The following is a 21,987-nucleotide window of genomic DNA, read 5'->3' as shown; positions in this document are numbered from 1 at the left end:
CCCATGATGTTGATTTTGACTGGATTGGCCCGAATTGTTGTTGCTGACCTTGTTGCCTTGCCAGTTTGGGTTGAAGTTGTTGTTGTTGTTCCGCCAATTTGAACTTGAATTGTTGTTGTTCCTCCATCGGTCATTGTTGCTTTGATTGTTGAATTGATTGTGTTGTTGTTGTGGTCTATAGAAATTTCGCCTTTCTTCATTCAAATCAGCCTGATCACCGGAAGAATAAAAGACTTCTTCAACTTTATCATTGCTTTGAGCGAACATGTTCCCTTTTCTGCAGTCTTTAGCCTTGTGTGGTCCTTCACATAAACTGCAAACAGTTTGAACATTAGATTGAGGGTTTTGTTTGAGTTGACTGATTTCAGTTGTCAGTTTCCGCATTTGGGAAAGGACTTCAGTCAGCACTTCATCTGTTTGATGTACACTCTCAAATTTGAGTTGTTTGTTTTTGTTGCCACGATATTGGACCGAATGAGCGGGACTGCCATTCATTGCCATTTCATCTATGAGTTCATAAGTTTCTTCTGGTGTTTTGTTCCTTATGGAACCTCCGGCAGCTGCATGGAGTGATTGTTGTGTGTGAATGTCCAAACTATTGAAAAATGTTTGAACCTGCCTCCACATAGGTAGCTCATGATGTGGGCATCTTTGGAGTAGCTCTCGGTATCTTTCCCATGCTTCGTATAGCGATTCGCCATCTTCAGCTTGAAATGAAAGGATTTCATTGATCATCATGTTTGTCTTTGATGGTGGAAAGTACTTGGTTAGGAATTTGTCAGCCAAGTCTTCCCAAGTGGTGATGGATTCAGCGGGTAATGTTGAGAACCACCTCTTGGCACGGCCTCGTAGAGAGAAAGGAAAGAGGCGTAGTCGGATTGCATCTTCAGTTACTCCATCCATCTTGAACATGTCACAAATGTCCAAGAAACTAGTGATGTGTGTATTGGGGTCACTATCGGGTGAGCCATCAAATTGCGCACTATTTTGCACCATTTGGATCACATGCATCTTGATCTCAAAAGTTGTAGCTCCTACTTCAGGTCGTTTAATGCATGATTTGGTCCCGTCAAGTGAGGGTCGTGCAAAATCTCCCATGGTTTTTCGGTCTGTCATCTTGTCGTCGGCTTTGTTGGCTTCTTCAAAAATTAAGGCGCGGTGAGTAACACGATTTCTTTTTGCCGCTCTTTCGATTTCTGAGTTAAAAAGCAATGGAGAGGATCGTCTCGAATAACGAGTATGCATGCACAACAAAAAAAAAAAATACAAACGCGTAAAAGGAATTTAACAATTATAAATAAAGACTATAAGAATCAAATAAATTTTTTTTTTATATGTATTTTTTATATTTTTTTTTTATATATTTTCGAAGTTAAAAAAAAAAATCAAATAAACAAAAAAAAAAAAATTTTATAATTTTTTTATATATATTTTCGAAATTATACTTAAAAATCAAAAAAAAAATGTGAATTTTTTTTTTTTTTAATTGTATATATATATTCGAAAATTATACTAAAAAAAAAATATCAAATAAACAACTAGAAAGAAAATTTGAAATTTTTATCAAAAAACTTTTTTTTTTAAATTTATTTTAAAATAAAAATCAAAATAAATAACTAAATATTAAGCGCAATAACTCCCCGGTAACGGCGCCAAAATTTGACGAGCGGTCGTTGTCGCGTAAAAAATAAACCTTATTTCCACTAATCTAGCGAGTGGTAAGTAAGGGTCGGATCCAGAGGAGTTTATGGTTAATAGTTTAGTTACTATTTTGATTTAACGATAAAAAAATAATGATTAATTTGAGATAAATATGATGATAAACAAATAAATATATGATTTTAATTCAATTAAAAACAATGATCGCTTCCGGTTTCAGAATTAATAATTATATGAATTAGAAATGAGTGTTATTAATTTTTCATAGTCGATTTAATTAAAGTTTAAGTCCAAAATAGAAAATAAGTGTAACCGCACCCTCCGTCCTACACACCGCTATTGGATGATTTGGCACGGTGGGGAGATCACTTAAAATTATTTTAAACTTGGAATAATTAATTGATAAATGAATAAAATAAGTGTAACGATTTTATAATGTTAAAAACATAAACAAAATCCACAAATAATATTCAACAAATTCAAATGTTCACACCCAAAAATAATACAATAAGTAAGAATTAAAACCTACTCCCGGTTGCGATCACGGGAGGATTTAGCCGCGCATTGTAGACTTATACAAACTCATATTTGTATTCTTGAATTCTTGATCTCTTGATCTTGAATCTTGAAAAGTCTTGAATCTTTGATAGCTTGAATTCTTTGAAAAAGATAGGAATTTGGAAGATTAAAATGCTTCCAAAAAAATATAGAAATTTCCTAAAGAAGGTGGTGGTATGAAAGTAGGTTGGTATAAGAGGTATATGAGGTATATGAGGTGTGTAAGAATGTAAGATGGTGTGTAAGAATGTAAGAGGGTGTGTTGAAATGGTGATTTTGGGGTGGTATTTATAGTGAATTTTTGGAAAATTAAATATCAAAAAGAATGAAATAAAGCTAGGAATATTAAGCTTTTAGATTGGATCTAAGATCCAATCTAAATCTCATGAAAAAGAATTCAAAAGAATTAAAAAGATGGAATTATTGGGTTTTGTTGGGAAGAATTTGGGTTTAAAATAGGAAAAGTGGTGAAAAAGTGGTTAAAATTGGTTGGAAAGTGTTTAAAAGATAGGAAAATCCGTAGGTTCAGCACATGGCACAAGTACTTGGAGCTGGCATCAAAACGACGTCGTTTAGGGCTAATTCTCGCGGATCCAGATCGGGTCGGAACCCGGGTCGGCAGGCGGGTCGAGGCACGGATCTTCTGTGAGACGAAACGGATCGTGGGTCGGGTCGGAGCTGGGTCGAAGTCGGATGCGGTTCGGATCAGGTGACGTCACGGATGACGTCATATCCGGATAAAAGCGCGGATCCAACCCGGGTCGGAGCCGGGTATGGATCGTCAATTGTCGGATCGTTCTGTGAGTGAAAACGGTTGCGGGCGGACGGGTCGGATTCGGTTCGGGTTTTCCGGATACGGGTCGCGACAATTGAACCTGGGCTCCGGGTTTGGGCTTCTGCTCCGATTTTTTTCTTTTTTTTTATTTTTTTTTTCTTTTTTTTTTTTCAATTTAAATTAAATTAAATTAATTTAATTAATATAAATTATTTAGAAATTAAATAATTAATTCCCAATAATTTATTTTAATTAAACCTCATTAATTAATTTAAATTCTTTTTATTTTTATTAAAAAAAATGATTTTTATATATTATTTTTAATTTGATTTTATTAAAAATACATTTAATTAAATTAAATTATTTAGAAAATAATAAAATTATTATTTCCTAAATAAATCATTTTAATTAAATTATAATTATTTTAAAAATACAATTTTTCATTTTTTTATTTTGTTTTCTCGTCTTTCCAAACCCGAACATCTTCAATTCTTTTGTTTTCAATCTTGATTTCTCTTCGTGTAATTCCTTGAACTTCTTTTTGCATCTTTTTGTACCATTTTCATCATATTTACCACCTACAAACATAATTCAAATACATGTCAAAGTAGCACCATTCTTAGATAAAATCGGTTATTTTACATAAATTATAGTATATTAAGCGTGATGTAAAATATACCGATCATGGATCTTGCCAAGATCTGCTTCACCATCGTTTAGATCTCAAGATCTACTTCATTTCCAGTTCAGATCTCTAGATCTATTTTCGTTGTTAAGCTTAGATCTCTAGATCCATTTTCATTTTTAAACTCAGATCTCAAGATCTGTTAAGTTTTTAGCTCATCTCAGCATTCATGAAGCTTGCAAAGATATTTTACATATCTTTTCGTCTTTCTTTTTGGTGACCCATTCAACAAGTTGGGGAGTAATGAAATTTTTACAAGTTTATCCTTTTATCAAGTTCATATTATTAAGAAAATCGGTTTTTAGTTAACATTTTTGGTGGCAACTTCACTACCTGTAGCAGTTGTTTGTAAGCACAGTTGGGATGTTTGTACATTTGAAATAAAAAAAATCGAGTTCCTATCCCACCTTTGTTCACATTTTTGGTGTGATCCTTTAGAAGTTTAGAGAAGGAAAATGAAAATTTTCCCAGTTCTGTTTCTTGGTCATATTTTGATGGCTTTTTGAGCAAGTTGAAGAGAAAAGAAAGTTTATGAGAAGAAAACCCTATCAGATTCGTTTTTGTTTATGTTTTGGTGTTTTTCCAATAAGTTTGAGAAGAAAAGAAATTTTTTTGTTTATTTAGTGTTTTCTTTAGAAGTTTGAAAAAAAAAGTTTTTGTGGGTTTTACCCTACTTCAGTTTATTTTAATGATTTATTGAGCAAGATGTGGAGAAAATATATCTCTATAAGCTTTCATTCTATTTTGAGTTCATGTTAACAAGAAAATCTTTCGGTTCACAATTTTCTATGAACAAGACATTCTCTGTTTTGTTACTAGTTTGGGGTTTGTTCAATAAGTTTGAAGAGTAAAAAAGCTTTTTACCCCATCCTAAGTTGATATGTTATCAGAAAATCAATTTTTGTTTAGATTTTTTTATGTAGAACTTCAATCTCTGAAACAACCATTTATACACAGAGCTGTATGGCTTGTACATTTACAAAACCTTCAAAAAAAATCCATTAAGCTCATGATTTTCTGTAAAAAGCTCTATCCCTAAAATTATTTGCTTGTACACACAACTGTGTACATTGTACATCTCATAAAACCCACAAAAATCATTTATCCCTTCTAACCAAACCCATCAGTTAAAACATCACTAAAAAATTACCCTCTTTCTATTAACCTTACAGTTTACCGTTTACTTCTCAAAAAAAACAAAAAAAAACAAAAAAAAAAAGAAGAAAATAAAAAGTGTTTGGTGCTTTCGTCTCTCACCAGCCGACAAAAAAAGAAGGGCGTGGATATGGCTGGCACCAATACAAAAGAAAAAATACAAAGGACGATGGCATCCTCAGTGGGACCCACCTGGTCTCTCTCTCTTTCTCTTAGCAATATAGTTTGACAAATTGACATATAAGCACAAAATTGAAGATTGAAAATTGAAAAAAAAATAACAACCAGTTTGGATAATTCCATGACAAATTGACATATAAGCACAAAATTGAAGATTGAAAATTGAAAAAAAAATAACAACCGGTTTGGATAATTCCACATGTTTTTTATGAAGCGTCTACACTTGGTTTGGATAATTTCTTTAGCATACAAACTACAAAGTTCCTTTTGTACACGATGATTCCGTCACTGCTTAGATGTAATTTCTATCTATTTATTATACTAGACAGACAAAATAAGATCAAGGTAATTTAAGACGAAATTTATTACTTTCCTTAACTGTACAATATATCAATAAAACGGCATCCTAAAAAGATTAGATTAAATTTAGATAAAGGAACCATCATTTTCATTCCCACGCATCTGTTGTCGATCACAACATTGAAATAGCGTTTTTTTTTTAGTTCGATCTGCAGTTAGACAAATAAATTCATTTTAATTATCATCGTACAATGAGTGAGATGGCAAACGGACAACAAGCTGTGCCGTTAAGCCTTTTTGAATGGTAAAGCTAATTCTTTTAAAGACTACATCCGAAGATCTAGGGGATATAACATTACTATGCATAATTCGTTGTACTCTTTTAAGAAGCTCTACCGCATTCGGTGCGAGGACACCAAACGTATCAAATGCAAATGGTATAAACACGTGTTGATTTTCCATGCACGACTTCTCATGTTTGGTGACTTTGCCTGTAGCTGCTTTTAAAGCAGCATGTCCCGCCGTGAAACCCCCCGTCCTCAGGCCCACGAGAGGGGATACCCCTGTAAGAAACTAACGAAACTTACCAAGGTTTTAGAAGCCATACACTCGATGCCTGAAGAAGCTATGGTGGACTGTTGGAGGCGAGGAGCAGCGAGCAGGACATGGTGAATCGTGTGCGAGAGTGATATCCGAATTCCGACTTCCTACTTCTGTCACTGTGTGCGAGATCGGAGATCGAATACGTGAAGGCGGCGAAGTACTGAAGTCGTGAAGCGGTACTGGTGAAGGAAGGAGGTCGAATCGCTAGTTCAGATAAGCACAGACGATTTATTATACTAGACATATAAGCACAGACGGAAGGTCGGAATCAGATAATCGTCGGTAATCTTTAGCCTGCCGACGGCGTATGACGATTAACCCCTACAAACCTTGTTGTCAAAACCATCCACCAGAAACCATTGTAGGACCATATTCAGTCGTTAATTGCTTCCATCGTTGGTGACCCAGCAAGAGATCGCAATCCACCATCAGTCACCGAATACCTAGTGACCCTCGAGTATCTTTAAGATATCACATATACGGTGAAACAGCTCCAACTATCGACCTCCATGTTCTCAACCATCACCATATGTTTCGATGATGACGTTCGCTGCCATCACCGGGAGCGATCTCTGAACCTTGCACCTTAATCTCATCGACTTCCGAGAACAACAACACCAATCATCATCAGTCGCCATCGTTGGTGAATGTCAGCGCTACCGGTCAGCCCTCCATCAGTAGCAGCCTCAATGTTGACAACCATCATCGCCACCAAATGTCCATCGCTACTCCAGCACCGTCGACTAGTAGGTCGGCGAACCGTCCACCTGTAGCTCCAAAGAAGCGAAAATCGGCCCCCTTGTTTCTAGATTCACTAACCAGTTAGCAATCTATGGACGAAACCGGAGCATGTCCGGTCGATCCCGGCTAACAGATGTCAACCGCTGCTCCTCCACTTGACGAACCTCCGCTCGATAGCCACCAAGGGCTGCTCCCCCATCACCGCCGCCTGCAACCAAATCACCTCCAGCCGGTGACCCAACTGATTAGTGCCGACAGCTAGATCGCCGCCTCGATCCATCTCCACAGACAAGGACCACCGGTGAGGTATAACCATTCGGTAACGGTGGCCCGAACGCCGGTTTTTTCTTAGCACCTTCGGGGGCCACCATCGGCTTCAGAACCATCTCCAGTCGATTATGTTCCTCTTATGTGTCATCTCCGGGTAAATCGGGTGAAGCTGGACTAAAACATTAGCAAACAGCAAACAGGGGCGGAGTACATGTATACCTCCCAACACCAGCTCATAACCCCACTCACGCGCACATTCAAAAGAAAAAAGGAATTGGGCTAACAACTATTCTCCAAATGGCCTCCTACAAAGTTATTGGGCTTTTCTCTTACTCAGGATCCATCGCTTTATGGATCAATTATCTTGGGCTTGCCATTTGTCATACATAAAAAAAAGATAACACGAATTTGGGCTACAACAAATATATTTGGGCTTTCCCTTAATTGGGATTTTACATGATTGGCCTATCTAAAAGAAAGACGTGGGGCTAAGGGACTGAAATTTTATTTTGGGCTCCAACAATCTTGTTGGGTTTCCCTAAAATCAGTTTTTTTATGCTGATAGGCAAGTTCAATAATTAAAGTGGACATTCCTTGCAAGACAAATATCAGAAATATAATACTCGCACACTGCAAGCTCCGCTCAACATAATGAGTTGCGACTCGGACTCACGCGACATTTTCAAAAGAAAAGGAAGGGGAAGAGTAGTACATTACTAATACTCATGAAGCATTTCGAAATATCCCTCAGCAACCATGCCGCCCGGTTTTCAGCAGCCGTATTGATCAGTTCCAGGAAGTCTCGCTACTCAGCTCTCACTATTCATGTTGACCGGCCCCCACTAGTCTCACTGCTACGCTTTCAGCAGCCGCGCTACTTGGACCTCAACTGTCGCGCAGCCCGACCCTCAGCAGTCATGCGACCCTGCTTAGCAGCTGCAAAGCCCAGTCATCAGTAACTATGTTGTCTGACCAGTAGTCGCGCCGCCCAGCTCTCGGCAACCGCGCTACACAACTCTTGTCATTTTTTTCATCGCCTAGCTATTTCCAAAAGCCGTGTACCTCAGTTTTCAGCAGCCATATATCAATCATTCCCTTTCTTCACCTGCTCTAAGAAAGGGGGAAGGGTTGGTACAAAACTATGCATGATAACGCATTCCCGAGTTGACATTAGTTTTCCGGATTGATAGAGCAGCCTCATAGTTCAATCCTCGGGAGCCTCATTGCCCAGCTCTTAGTAATCATGCTGATCATCCATCTCTAGCAGTTCACTACACACCTCTTGGTAGCGGCTCCACTATCCAACTCTCAATAACCTCACTACATAGCTCTCGATAACTAGCCTCAATGCATATCTCTCGACAAAGTCATTAGAAGATGAGGCACTAATCGTCACTACAACTAATGATACAGCAAAGCATCAGCTACCATCATACTTTGGCCCGGTCCGGACACATAGATTGTCGGGCGCTACGCCCAATCCTGCAAAGTTCAACACCCTTGCCTTGAGTCTCCCGACTTCTCAGCCTGACTCCATCGTAGCGGCAAGCTCTGCATGCAAGGTTCAACACCCTTGCCTTGAGTCGCCCGACTTCTCAGCTCGACTCCATCATAGCGGCAAGCTCCGAATGCAAGGTTCAACACCCTTGCCTTGAGTCGCCAGACTTCTCAGCCTGACTCCATCATAATGGCAAGCTCTGCATGCAAGGTTCAGCACCCTTGCCTTGTGTCGCCCGACTTCTCAGCCCGACTCCATCACAGCGGCAAGCTCCGCATGCAAGGTTCAACACCCTTGCCTTGAGGTGCCCGGCTTCTCAGCCTGACTCCATCATAGCGGCAACCACCGCATGCAAGGTTCATCACCCTTGCCCTGAGTCGCCTGGCTTCTCAGCCATACTCCATTATTGCGGCAAGCCACACCTGCAAGGTTCAACACCATTTCCATGAGTCGTCTGGCTTCTCAGCCCGACTCCATTATAGCGGCAAGCTCCGCATGAGAGGTTTAGTACCTTTGCCTTGAGTCGCCTGGCTTCTCAGCCAGACTCCATTATTACGTCAAGCCCCGCCTTCAAGGTTCAGCACCCTTGCCTTGATTCGCCTGGCTTCTCAGCCCGACGCCATTATAGCGGCTAGCTCCGCATGCGAGGTTCAATACCTTTGCCTTGAGTCGCCTGACCTTTCAGCCCAACTCCATTATAGCGGTAACCTCTGCATGTGAGGTTCAGCACCCTTGCCTTGATTCACATGGCTTCTCAGAAAGCTCTGCATGCAAGGTTCAACACCCTTTCCTTGAGTCGCTTGGCTTCTCATCCCGACTCCATCAGCGACATGCCCCGCCAACAAAGCTCAAAGGCTCGCAACTTTTGCCTACATGGTTCCACACGATACTCTCCCGCGTAACACCTCCATTATCACTTACTGCTAGGCACGTGCTATTTTCCTAAGCCGCACAACATAAGTCGTGCATCATCGCGCAACGTAAGTCGTGCATCATACCATGCCTAACATCGTGCTTTTGGAGTTTCTTCTCCCACAGTCATCATGGTTCTCTTGTTCTCGAATGATCGGTAATGCGTTTTCCACATTACATCGTGCTATAATGAGGTTATCTCCAGCAAGAAGGTTATCATGGCAACAACCTTACTACCAACAACTCCTCAGCATCTCTGTTGCCTGGCTCTTGGCAGCGGTCTTGCGGCGCAACCCCTACCTGCAGCTTCACCGCGTATCCCTCAACACCTCTATTGCCTGGCTCTCGACAGCGGTCTTGTTGTCCAACCCCTACATAGAGCCCCGTCGCATATCCATTAACACCTGTGTTGCCTGGCTCTCGGCAGCGGTCTTGTTGCGCAACCCCTACCTACAGCCTCACTGTGTATCCCTCAGCACCTCAGATTCCTGGTTCTCGGCAACGGTCTCGCTATTCAACCCCCACTTATAGCCTTGTCGCTTATCCCCCAACGTCTCTATGGCCTGGCCTTTTTGGCAATAGCTTCGCTGCATAACCCCTATTAGCAACCTAATCGCCCAGCTCCCGGAACCTCTGCCACCTATATTACGATCAACAACCTTACGACTTATCAGTTTTACAATATCCATCCCAGAAACGAATCTTGGTACTTTTTATTATACCACCAACTTTGTCGTGTATTGTTATAGCAACCCTGCCTTATTCACCATAGTCTGATCCGACTACCTACGCCACCCATATCAGACTGGGGGGAATTTAGCTAGGTGTAACCCAAGCAAGAAACACCTTCAGGATAGTTATTAATGCTCATGTAAAGTAGACTATGTAGACGGTTATCAGTGACATTCCATCTGCGCGTGACTACAACAATAAATACATCGGATAATAGCCTCATATGGTACATGGCGAGCATACACTTCGTAGCTACCTTGTCCTGATGTCTTATCGACATCATTGTCGCAAAGCAGCCCCGCTCCGCATAACATTATCAGTAGCCTTGCTCAGCATAATGGCAGCAATAGCTACGCCGCATCATCGAATGGGTCATACTACTAACAAGGAAAGATCATTAAGCCAACCCATGCTTGGCTCATTGCACAACACCACGACTCCCCTGGGTAAGGTTCGGTCATTCTTTTTATTCTTTGATGCATTGGTGCTTTGTCTAGTCCGATCCGATTGTCAGCAATCCAATCACATCGGACTAGGGTGACTTGATGACACATGGTTTATGATGCGACTTCGACTCCGACCACCTGCTCTGAGGATGTGCTTCTATGCCGGAGACGGATCTGCGAGGTCACAACAGACAAGGCCGTTAGAGCCGCCTCAGGGACTGTGCCCCGGGAGCGGGCTCTGACGGTCAAGTTAGATCATATGGTAGATATGAGATGGTTCTCTTTAGCTAGAGAGAACCACCTTGGTGCTGCTGGTGGTGTATGGTGGCTGACAGCGGCGGGTGGCGGATGTGTCACTCGACCAGAGTATAGTGTGGATGCTAATCCAAGGGGAAGATCCAAGGGAAAGGTCCTCTTTCATGGACGAGGCACTATTCTATTTATAGTGGACAATTAGGTCAAGGGGAATTAGGTCAGGCCTTGGGCCAGCCGAATTCAGGCCCGACTAGCAAGGAGCTGGGCGAGGCCGCCCGCAGGCGTTGGGCGGGGCTGGCGGGCGCGCCCTAGTCATGGGTGGCGGGCGCGCCCCAGGAAAGGCTGGCAGGGGAGCGCCAGGCGAGGAAGCGCCAGGTCAGGCCGGCAGGAGAGTCCCCAACATGGTTGCTAAAGGAGCGCCAGGCAAGGGAACGCCAGGCAGGGCTGGCAGGAGCGCGCCAGGCCAGGCTGGCGCTCTAGAGCAGTCTAGGCCATGCTAATGGACCATATATCAAGAAGTCCCCCCAGTCTGATGTTATTGGTACGCGACCAATGACATCGGACTGGACTTAGTCATATAAACCGTGCGTCGTCAAGTCCCCCTAGTCTGATGTGATTGGGTTGCTGACAATCGGATCAGACTAGATAAAGCACCAATACATTAAATAATATAGAGAACGACCGAACCTCACCCACGAGAGCCGTGGGGTTGTGCGATGAGCCAAACATTGCTTATGCAGCTTGAGCTGACTTGATACTCCTTTATTGAGAGGAGTGCATGCCGATCGGCGCGATGCAACGTAACTATTGTTGTGATCATGCGGGCCGAGGCTGCTAAAGAGTGTTACGCGACACTGATGTCGATAAAATGTCGGGTCGGGGTAGCTAAGAACTGTAACCTCGCCATACATTCTCTAAGACCGTTGTCGAGCTCCAAAGTCTGTAAATATATACAATGTACTTGGTCCATGATTCCCGCGTTCCAGTCACAAATTGAAAGTTGTTAATAGAAATAGACGCTCTGAGTGTCGCGCGCGCACCCTGGTGAGGGGGACGAGACCCGCAGCCAACACCGGGTGGGAAGTTATATTTCTATGCCCGCTGAATGGGAACTTTGAGTGACTGGACAGCGGTTCACACTTTTCAAGTCCCCTGTAAATGCTTTACAGACTGAGCTTTACTCCGCGAGTTTGTTGTTGGCGCACTCCGAGTGTCGCGGCGCTGGAGCGAATATCTGAAAAGACAACAACACCAATTTTGTGAGTTTGTATATTTTCTTTAAATCATAAGCTAATTAATTTTCTGTCAGGGCTCTTTTGAAATGCTTCACAAGTAGTAGTAGTAGCGCACTACTCTTCTCCCTCCTTTTTTTAAAATATCTCCAGGCACCAACGCGTATTCTGAAAGCGTATTCTGTTGAACGTGGCTTGCGGCACATGGGCGCTAGATGGTTGATTTTTGTCTTGTAAATCTGGCCCATGTTTTGTTGGTGTACCTCAATAACTTGAAAGAGCCCATCTAGAGTATCATGGCCCCTATGTCGTAAGAGGAGCCCAAATGGGTGACAACCCAAAATCATTTTTGTTTTGTTGGGTCTTGCAAGTAATGTAGCCCAATTGCTAATTTAATATTTTATTTATTTATTTATTTTTGAAATGCTGGGTGAATCGGACCGCAACGCGCCTTCTATAATTGGATTTTGTTAGGCTGAAACGCAACACAAGGAATCAGACGACTGGTTGGCTGAATCTATTTTGCAAAAACAAATCCATTCTTTCCTTTTGGGCCCTTAGAATTAAAAACTGACTTAAGAGAAGCCCACAATGCTGAAATGGATTCAGCAGCCCATAAACAAATGTGTGAGAAGCCCAAGTCGTATTTTTCGTAGTCCACCCTGGTTGCTTTTTATTATTTTGAAAGGAAAAGAAAGAGGATCGGTCGGCTGGTTTGTGTCTCAGAGATATGCCAGAAGACGCGTCTGGGCTAACATCAGATGGGTCAACGATCTTGGTGGTTTCTCATCGGACGTCGTCGTTGGCGACGCTGATTAGCTAGGTCGACAGGCGGTGGCGCGGCGGTAATGGTGGCGGTAAAAGCGACCAACAATGGTTTGGTGAGTTCCGAAGGAATCCGTCACCGGTTGGAGGCCTGGCCAATGGCGATGTTGTTATCGGTGGTCGACGAATGATTTCGCAGTAGTCGGAGGAGGAGTAGTGGTGTTTTGCGACTGCCAATCGGAGGTAGCGGTGATTGGTGGGTTGTTTGGGTCGTCATTCGAAAGTGATCAGGTGGTGCTTGAAATCTTGCTCAGCTAGTGGCAGTCGCTATCGCCGGTGGTGCAAGCGTTAGCGACTGACGATTGATGGTGCTCGAACTCAGGCTTGACGTCGACAAATGAGGACACGGCGGCTGGACGTGGACCGGATGGTGATGATTTGGTTGCAGGTAAGCTTTTGTTTCAACCCAACTCGGGTCCAATTCTTCAGCCTCCTCCAGATTATCTAATTTGAACGATATCTTCACATTGGCCTTCAATTTCACGTAATCCTTCAAGCTTCTTATTTTGAAAACTAACTTGGTTTCTGTATAACGTCTCCATTTCCTCAATTGGCCATTGTAGGAGCTGCTTCTGGTTTTTGTGGAGCCATAGACTCCATGGGATCGACTGGTGACGGGAGTTGCCAGCAGCCAAACTGCTCTTTAGTTTTGCTTTCGCGGCTCTAGAAAACGGAACCGATACAGGCGATGCCTCGCGTTGCCGGCTCGGGGCGCTGTCGCTGCTGATCTCCACGGAGCCTCCCGTGTCTTCCATGTCTTTCGAGGGGTCTTATCCCACCGAGGCGGGGAGATCACGTCGAGGAATAACGGTGACATAGCCAGACTCATCAGCCTAGAGGTAGGGTGAGAGGATGAGGATGTGGACATAGTGGACTGAGACATAGTTTTAATGAGCTATAAAATAAATGACAATGCATGCCTATAATATGCAATGCTTACAAACACCAAAATTCATCTTTTTGAATTTTTGAAATAAAGTTTTCTCAAAATTTGGTTGAACATATTCCCGTTATAATTAGCTCAAACTTTGTATAAATCTTTCCTTAATTAAACATAGGTGATCAGGCTATGTTTAATTGAGGTCCAATAATACAATTCTCGACCTAATTATATTAGTAGTATGTTCGGTGTAAAAGAAAATTTATAAATTTTGGTTATATGTTGTGTTTTCTTAAAAGAAAGCTGATGGTCTCTATAACTTTAGCTCTGATACCATTTCTGTCACACCCCGCTAAAGCGGAAACGCAAGATATGACAGCGATAAAGGTTTCTGTCACAACCGGCATTTTTGCTAGAAAATTCTACTCTTAGGTAATCATTCACCTAGTGTAATAACTGGTACTCTAAGTGAATACTATACTCTATCTCGTTTAAATACATATCATATGTTCAACTAAGGGTTGGAAACCTTAGAAATCCCGACTCAAGTTCATTATGGACTAGGATTCTCTTATTGGGCCTAAGGGACCAATAAATCATCAATTCATCAATCTATAACATTTTGGGCCTAGAATGATTCATTCTACCTCTAATAGGCCTTATTGGGCCATAACTAATCCAATTAACCCTATTAAGCCATAAATCCATTCTTTTATGCCATTTTGGGCCGTGAATTTCCCTAAAGGCCCAATGGGCTGAAAAGTCATTATTGGACCTCATAAATTCGAACTAGGGCAAGAAAGGCCCAAAACTATTCTTCTTCCTTTTCCTTTCCCAAAAATCTCGGCCCATATAAAGATAAAAAAAAAAGAAGGGGATAATATAGTGATTAGTGTGTTGACACCTCGCTAATAACCATCAAGTATCAATGTTATTATTTAGCATGTTTCCATGCAATTTCACTTGTAACCTTCATGCAAAAACCACCCCCTGCTCTCTCTTCTTCTTATTTCGGCCAACATACTCCACCACCACTCTCATTTTCTTTTACAACTACATCCAACAATTCTCTCTAGAGCTTCAAAAACTCACTCATCCTTCCCCTTCGAATTTCTTGTGTGCTTGTGTGAGTGTTCAAGAACACTTCATCAAAGGTCATCACTCTTGGTAAGGCTTGTTTAAACCTCATTGTTTTGTTTCAAGTCTATAACAAGATTCTTGTTCTTATAACATTATTTTCGTATATAAGGCCTTAGAACCATCCACATCTTCGAGATCTACTCAAAGGAGTTGCTAAGGCCGAAAACACCTTCTTCACTTAATCAAAAACCGAAAACATCAAAGCAAAGTGAGTTCATACCCCCTATTTTCGGTTTTTACTTTGTTTTGGGGGAGAATACAAGTTGTCTTGTGTAGATATATGTGTATATGCATGACTATGTGTGTTTTACATGATTTATTTGGTGATTAGGTGTTGCTTACCTCTTAAATCTAAAAATATGTTAAGAATATGAAGTTTACCACTTGGATCTTCATAAAAATCTTGATAAAAGTATGTGTTATCACATATAACACATGTAAACTAGTAGATCTGGGATTTATACACTTAAAATAGTAAAAATGGGTGTTGTGTTCCAAGATCTATAAACTAAACTCAAAAATCAGCCCTTCACAGAAACGTTTTGGTCCAATCTCGAACTGTTTTGACCACCTAAATGATAATATTTTTCAAAACTGTTTTACATGCAAACAGTTCAGGTTTATACCTTTAAAATGACTACTCTCACGTTTTCATACGATATTTCTACAATTTTTGGCGAATTTTACAAAACTGCCTATCAGATTTGAAATAATTTCGGACCAGCCTGTGAAGGTGAGAAATTTCACACTTGTTAGAAGCCATTAAAAATTATTAGAAAAATTGTGAACAAAGTAGACAAAATTTCCAAACTTCAAGAACTTACGGATCCAAATTTCGACTTACGATGATTTTTCTACAAAATTTCCAAAAACTAGGTCCGAAAAGCTCAAAACCAGAAAAATATGTATTTTCACAACAATCAAGCCAAAAATGATATTTTTGACAAAAATGGGTTAAAAATGCTATTTTTACCAAAAATTAGTCATAAAAACAAGTTTTGAACATAATGGAGACTAAAGTGTTATTTTTACTAAGATTGGGCCTTAATTGTAAATGTTTGACTTATTGGGCCAAAAGTGTCATTTTTACAAAAGTGGTCCTTCTAACACAATTTGGCAAATACTTGATATAAAACGAACATAACAATAAGAAAACGGGTTAAACACGGTAATTACTTTCGTATTGGACCTGTAAATAATATACAAGTTTAGTGGGCCTTAGTTGTCCCTTTACAAGTATATTGGGTCTTAAAATACTCATTCACTTTTGGGCCTGAAATAGAATATACATGTTTAGTGGGCTTTAGTGTCCTTTTACATGCTTAGTAGGTCTTAGTGTCCTTTTGCGTGTTTAGTGGTCCTTAGTGTCCTTTTACATGTCTATTGGGTCTGAAATTTACATTACATGTCATTTGGACCCTTGATGTCCATTTACATGTCAATGATTCCAAAAGTTTATTAATTATGTTTAATAGTGTAATTCCATATTCGCGTAAATTTTGGTAAAGACTCTAGTGAGATTTTTCGGTTGACACCTATCGAGTGTACGATCGTAGCCTGTAGTTATAGCCAGAGTCTCTTGGAGGGAGAGCGGGAGTTTGTGTATAGATCTATATGGGGGTGACACCCCACACCTGAGCTGTTCGCTACAGTTAGACTAGGCCAGTCTAGGGTGACAAACTTTTATCTTATGATTCTTCGGCATTTATTAAACGTCATGATAGGTGAATTTGTCATTATTATGTATGGTTATAGCGACTCACTTAGAGAATAACTCCATTATAAATTTACGGAATACTTCATCAATGTAACACGGTCTTTGGCGATTAAGACTGCTTCATTCTTTATAGTAAGAAAATATCGGATTTTCTGGGGAAAACATTTAACAAATCAATATCTTCTACTTAAATCAGAAAATATAGAATTTTCGGGAATGTAGTTTTTATACCTTAACACACATGCATTAATACAGGATCGAACACAATCTTCACAACTCATTTTTTTTAGAAAATATCGGATTTTCTGGTGTCACAAAACTATACAAAACTATTTACTTAAACATGCTTATGAACTCACCAACATTATATATGTTGACCTTTTCAAATTAACTTGTATTCTCAGGAAATCGTTAAACAGGTGGACTTCAAGAATTTGACAACTTTTTGTACTTGTTTTGCTATTATATACTTTCTGTGTTGGCATGTAACTTATAACCCACTACTCGATGTAAGAAATGATGGTTGTAATTTTGAATGTATGATGATGGTGTTTGTTACGTTTCATTTATATTCATTGTGATGATATACAATTGATAGTCACACGAGCCCTCGGACGATTCCGCCGTCCGGTTTGAGGGTGTGACAGTTTCATTGCAAAAGATAAAGATACATCACCATAGTAATAGTTAAAAGTTTACAACCCATAATTTAAACAAAGCAAAATACAAGTTTCCCAAAGTAACATTGTTCAAAAGTTAACTTCACAAAATAACTTCCACACGATGCAACATGCTCTATGATGATGAATCTTTATATCCACTTACAAATTATTTCCTGAAAAATCATGTAAAACGAGCGTCAACTATGAAAATAGTTGGTGAGTTCACATGTTTACTAAATCAAGGTTTGGTATAGAAGTTTCCATAAATAAAACTACATTGCTATAATAAGAAACAAAGTCCGTTGCTATAATAATTAAACAAGTTTTATTGATACAATGAGTGTAAAAGTTTCGTTGCTAAAATGTGATGTAGGATTCGTATGTGCATCAAGTTTCCATTCACGAGTTCACAACCCAAGCCTAATGACCGAATCGTGCCCTATTGACTACTATGTGTATCGCAAACATAGTGTATAAAATGGTAAAATGCACCGAAGCGAATCGTGCGAGTGAGGAGTTGTCTACCTCCTGATAGCGCTATCCATAATAAGCATAGGCTCAAAAGAGTTAATGAGTTGTGTCTAGAGATTCCAGGGACTTAACCGCGATACAGTCCTCATGAATTAAAGTAACATACACATACATACGAAATATAGCAACCAAGTTTCATACGAATCAAAATAAATACAACAAACATAAAAAGTTTAGGACATGCTTTTCCACCCCAAAACATTTAAAAACCGAAAACAGGGGAGTGGTGAATACTCACAATGTTTCAAGTAGGTACAAGTGGTTCCTCGGAATACACCAACGTCTTACTACCGGGATCCTACTACATTAAACACATGCTAGTGAGTTTCTATGTCGAAATCTAATGCTAATATACTAAACTCTACATATAGAGAAATGCCAAATTTTTTGTTCTAATATTGGTTTTATATTAATTGGTTAGAATTTTTCTGAAATGGTGAAATTTTATAACTCATGTGACTAAGACAATTTTGGATATTAATTTTCCAAATTTTTGTAATATTAATTGAGGGTATTTCAACACATTTAAAGGTGTTTTAAGCTCCTAAAAATCTAAAATATTATCAAACAGTTTCCAAAAATTGTCAAACCTTGTATTTTCATTCTAAATACAGTAGAGGTCTTCCAGAAATTTTCCCTTGAATTTTTGATGTGATTAACTATTTTCCCAAACTTTTTATAATACTGCCATTAGACATACTTAAGCTGGGAAAAATATAAAAATGGATTTCTAAACTGTTTAACCCAATTTTATGATTTTTGTGCATTTATTCTAATAAGAAATGGGTTTAAGTGTATTTAATCTTGGGAAAATAGAAGAAAAATAGCATACTGGATAGCAAAATCATAAAATTTTTATTTAGCATCCTAATGTATTATAAAGTTTTCTGGTAAATTTGCATGAATTTTGGATGAGCAGAACTATTTTTTTTGTTTTTAATCCATTATAAATACAAAAATCGGGGAAAAATAGGAATGCATTATGAAAAATTCGGAAAATGTTTTTTTGAGTCTGTCACCTCTGGTAGGAGCTGCAAAAACTGTTAGATACCATTTTCACATTCTCTAAAGTGGTTTTATGATTTATTGGGACTAAACAAAAAGAAAATCAAAAATCATACTAAACAGTAACAAAATTCGATGAAACTTAATGAGAGGTCATTATTCACCATAGGGGTCATCCACGAATTTATCTAGGATTTATAGACCTCAGAAAGTATTTTACATGATTTATGCTCTTGTTTTCTTGTAACAATTTTAATAAATCAAAGAAATGATAAAAACTCTTGGGATTTTTCAAATCCTCATATTATCTTACTGGGATTCTGAGGAAATTTTATTTCGAACGGAAAATGATTTTTAGATTTTTTTATAAATAAAATCATTTACATGCACTATTAACAATGTACTTTGATCATCAAGCTCTTTAGCTTGGTGTTCATCACATGCATCACGGTTTGAAGACCATGAATTGACATATGTTGGTCATAGTGATGTTTTCAAAGGAAATAATTGAATGCATAAGGTATATGAACCTTTAAAACTTGTAAAAATCCGTATTTTAGGGATTGACATATGTTTTGGTCCTTGGATTTCACCATTAAACAACATGCATGTTGTTCTTGGGTGAAACCCTACCACCATCATCATCAAACTCAACATTCATGGATATGTTCATGAATGTTCATAAAGAATGGTGTAGAAGAATGAGTAGTACAAGAAAAACCTTTAAAACAAGAAAGAAAGTGAAGGAAAATGAAGGATTTTTGTGATTACCTTGAAGAACAACCTTATAAGATGAAGATTTGAAGGTTGAGAGGTGTTCTTGGCTGGAGAATTCCGTGGGTTTGGAGAGTGGAAGAGAGAGTTTGAGTGTTGTAAAGAGTGGAGTGTGAGAGAGAAAGTGAACAAAGGAATTAATGATTGGAAGTTTTTGGGGAAAAGAGAGCATGGGGGAGAGGGTGGCGGATTTTATGAGTGTAAGAGAGGCCCTATCTCTCCTAATTGAAACTAAATAAAGTTCCCTTCAATTTTTATAAAACCCAAATTTTTATAAAAATGTCTCTTTATGTAATTCTTGATTTATTTAAGAATCTTTGTTTTTAGCTCATAAAATATTATTTATGTTTGATAATTAAATTTTTATATCTTTGATTATATCCTACAATTTAATTATTTAAATTTGATATTAGGAGGTTCAAAACAAATCTTATAGAGTTTTTAGGTTTTAAAGTTTATAAATTTTGATTTTTGGGCTCTTTAGCGTTTTTGGAACTTTGTTAGATATTCACCATCATATTGACATGAAATTAAAAGATTTTAATTTATTTTTAGGGTTTTATACCCTTTTTCAATTGTAACAATGTTTGAAGTTTATTCTAATTCGGGTATTGGCATTTCCTACAATAGCTAGACAACTTACTAGAATCGTAAGGGTCAAGTATATTAGTCATAGATTTTAGTGGGATCCTAGTTTATGCAAGATTATGACCTAATTTATACTACTAGGCCATAGCATGATGTGCATATATGGTTTATAAAAAGATGCATGAGTCCAAGAATGTCCTGAATTTGACAGTTGTCACAAAAATGGTGGGACAAAAATATGATGGGTTTGGAATGTATAATACCACAGCTGTGTGTACAACTTGAACACATTTGTACCCACAAATCACTACTGAGATGAATATTCTATAATATAGAATGAAATGGATGGTAAAAAGTCATATTCAGATGGAAATACAAACAACTTGAGAAAGCTCATAAATAACTTATTTCTTTCTTCAAGCTTTTAAATATCTTGGATAAACTTATATAAAGAAAATCAGAAACTAAATGAGATTTTCTGAAAATATATAAACTGAAAGTGGGATAAAACCCATAAAGAACCTCTTCTCTCTCTTTTCTTTTTCTGAAGAGTTTTGTAAAATGTACAAGCTATAAAACTATGTGTACAAATAGCTAGATAAGAGTTATTAGATAATGTATGAATAAAAGATGGGGTAAAAATCATAAAAAAACTTCTCTTCTTCTTAACTTACTGAAAAAATCCCAAAATATAAACAAAAAACGAATCTAACAAGGTTTTCTTCTGATAAAATTTTCTTTTCTCTTCAGCTTGTTCAACAAGACATCAGAACATGAAGAAGGAATAGATCTGAAAATTTATCGTTTTCTTTCTCTTAGTTTTTGAAGAAAACACTAAGTAAACAACTTCAAAGAAGACTTGCAAAGAAAATCATAAACTGAAGGTGATTTCCATATAACATAAATTGAAAATAAAGTAAATATCTACCAAAAAGGTCTTCAACTCTCAAGTTGGTTCCATAAAACACCAAAATATGAACAAAAATGGAGGAAAGCTCGTAAAAACCTCCTTTATCCCCAAAAATGTAAGTAAAAACGGGTCTGAATTGGTGTTTTTAAACTTGAGAGGTGATTAAGTGAACAAAAAACATACAGATCTAGAGATCTGAGCTAAAAACATTGATAGATCTAAAATGTCTTTGCAAGCTTCATAAATGTTCAGATGAGTTAAAAGCTCAATAGGTCTTGAGATCTAAGTTTCAAGACAAAAACAGATCTAGAGATCTGAGGTTGAATACGAAAATAGATCTAGAGATCTGAACTGAAAATGAAGTAAACCTTAAGATCTGAGCGAGAAAAACTCAACAGATCAAGAGATCTAAACGAAAAAGTAAGCAGATCAAAAGATCTGAATGATGCTTAAACAGATCTAAAAAGATCTTGTCAAGAACCAAATCGATTTGAACAGATCTTGGCAAAAGCCAAACGGATCTGAACCAAATGGTGCTAGAAATAAACAGATCTGAGGAAAACCTGATGTGAAGAACAACACCTCTGAACAGATGTGAGAGAAAAATGAGCTTGAAACCAACTGAGGCTTTTGCTACTTGCTCGAATCCGGGATGGCTCCCAATGATGCGACATCGGCTCCGACCACCTGCTCTGAGGGTGTGCTTCTATGCCGGAGACGGATCTGCGAGGTCACAACAGACAAGGCCGTTAGAGCCGCCTCAGGAACTGTGCCCCGGGAGCGGGCTCCGACGGTCAAGTTAGATCATATGGTAGATCTGAGATGGTTCTCTTTAGCTAGAGAGAACCACCTTGGTGCTGGTGGTGGTGTATGGTGGCTGACGGCGGCGGGTGACAGCTAAGCCACCCGACCGGAGTATAGTGTGGAGGCTGAGCCAAGGGGAAGATCCAAGGT

General features: G+C 39.0%; 1 long non-coding RNA gene across 1 annotated transcript; it reads left to right on the top strand.

The window, feature by feature from the left end:
• The first annotated feature begins 12,716 nt into the window (after positions 1-12,716).
• On the top strand, positions 12,717-13,828 carry LOC145134281 (uncharacterized). The gene is made up of 2 exons (XR_013719059.1): positions 12,717-13,214; positions 13,390-13,828. It is a non-coding gene; the product is annotated as an uncharacterized LOC145134281 (long non-coding RNA).
• The last annotated feature ends 8,159 nt before the right edge of the window (positions 13,829-21,987 follow it).

Source organism: Lactuca virosa, chromosome 8, assembly GCF_052849685.1.
Source record: "Lactuca virosa cultivar CGN04683 chromosome 8, Lactuca_virosa_CGN04683_v6, whole genome shotgun sequence".
NCBI classification, from domain to species: domain Eukaryota; kingdom Viridiplantae; phylum Streptophyta; class Magnoliopsida; order Asterales; family Asteraceae; genus Lactuca; species Lactuca virosa.
The sequence above is the reverse complement of the archived record's forward strand: the minus strand, read 5'-3'. Positions and strand labels throughout refer to the sequence as shown.